The sequence below is a fragment of the Aplysia californica genome, unplaced genomic scaffold (genome assembly GCF_000002075.1).
Source record: "Aplysia californica isolate F4 #8 unplaced genomic scaffold, AplCal3.0 scaffold00670, whole genome shotgun sequence".
Lineage (NCBI taxonomy): Eukaryota > Metazoa > Mollusca > Gastropoda > Aplysiida > Aplysiidae > Aplysia > Aplysia californica.
In genome coordinates, this window is record NW_004797940.1 from 142,682 (window position 1) to 144,476 (window position 1,795).

The 1,795-nt window shown below is 43.3% G+C and overlaps 1 protein-coding gene across 2 annotated transcripts in view; it reads left to right on the forward strand.

The window, feature by feature from the left end:
* The window catches only part of LOC101849646 (solute carrier family 45 member 3), a 65,704-nt gene that overhangs the window by 30,047 nt on the left and 33,862 nt on the right, over positions 1–1,795 (forward strand). The gene's annotated exons all lie outside the window — the stretch shown is intronic.

Genomic DNA, 1,795 nt, shown 5'->3' on the forward strand with positions numbered 1-1,795 from the left:
TCTCTCTCTCTCTCTCTCTCTCTCTCTCTCTCTCTCTCTCTCTCTCTCTCTACCTGTGTTGTTCTCTTAGTGCCCCTCACTCTGTATTTCTGCCTCTCTGCCTCAATTTGTCTCTTTGTTTCTTTGTTTCTTTTTTCCTCCTCTGTCTTTGCTTCCTCTTTTTTCTATTGTCAACATATTGGGGCTTGGCGCTCCGGCGTAGTTTCCTCTTTCAATTAAAAATAAAAAATCCTGCTTCTTCTCTTTTCCTGGTGCTTGTTTTGATTGTTTCGATTTCTCTTTTTTCTTTCTCTCTTTTGTATCTGTTCCCGTCTCGCTCGTTGTCCTGCCTTAATTGGCCATCTTGAGGAACATTGTTAGGGCTGGTGAAGTGGGAGGTTAAAGGTGCCACTAGTAGGTCCTTCTTTTTAAAATTTCCACTGGTGTTTCTGTCTGTGTCTTCTTGCTTTTCGCTTGCACTATATGACCTTTATTGCGTCGATGTGTTTCCGATGTGTTTCTATTCGCAAACTCAAACTATGGGTGCTTGGTTGATGCACTGGTTGTTCCTTGAATTAAAAAAAAATAATTTTTTGGTTAGTGTTTTACGGCGCTCGCAACTGAGTAAGGTCAATTGAGCGCACGGGACACATTAAACATTTTCAGTTGGTACGAAATTTTGAATTTTGCCCGCGTGGTGGCCAAAGCCTACTCTTATCGATTATAGACCTCCAAGTGCGCAACTTGCTCTCGGGACCTCCGATATTTTTCACCCTTGTCCGAGAAGGCTTGGTGTAGATCTTTCCTACCAGACGATCAGGGGCGGGGCTGAAAGACAGCAGTAATGAGGAGCCAAGGAGTAGAAGTAGAAAGGCTGCAGAAAGAGTCAGGAGTCCAGAAGAGAGGGAAAAGGAGGTGAAAGGGCGGGAGCAGAAAGTAGAGACGAAAGCAGACGACAGCATATTGCGAGAAAGCAAGAAAGGAGGTGAAAGGAGACAACTTTAGTGAAGACAATTTTTCGGTTGCTACCTGGATTCAAATGCCTGGACCTTTGAATGAGAGGCGAACACCTTAACCTCTAGGCCACGAGAGCCCCCTTGAACTTTTAATACTTTCCGGCGTGTCGTGTTATCTTGGGTAGTGGATGTGATTCTATTGTGACCTTAATTTTGATTTAGAAATAAGGAGTGCTCATTGCTCAAGTCGTTGTTATGATTTGGGCTCTCCCTTTTTCTTTAATTTTCTCAAGACTTGAAAACAAGGAATGATTAATGTGATTGTGTTGTGACACTGACAATGTCTCCGTTGGCGGGAAAACTGGCGGGAGTAGGCGATTGGCGGGTGCAGTGGTGTGGTTTGCTCTTTTTTTTTCTTATCAAGCATCTTTCGTCCTTATCTCTTCCCCTCGACAAGAAGGCTCGGAAGCCCGCCTCCTAAATGATCTGAATTGTGTCGGTTGGGACTTAAAGACTCATACATTACACCCCCCCCCCTAAAAAAAAGTTGTCTTTGTGCGTTCTTGTGTGCTTCTGATCCATGTGCCCTGCGCACAACCACGGCGGTGAGTGACAAATTTCCACACCCACGGCATTTTGACGTGTACTTTTTGCGTTCAGGGAGGATTATATACTTATTGAATTCTTTGATTTTCTACAGATTTTATGGTGGGAAATTAAGCCCAGAGATTACGGTGTTTTGCACGCACATTTTTTTAATGCTCTAAATATTAGCTGTGGATATTGATTTTTTTGCGGGTTTTTTTATTTGGGATTAAAAACATGTTTTTTAAAGCTAGCTGGGGGTGGAGGGGAGAAAG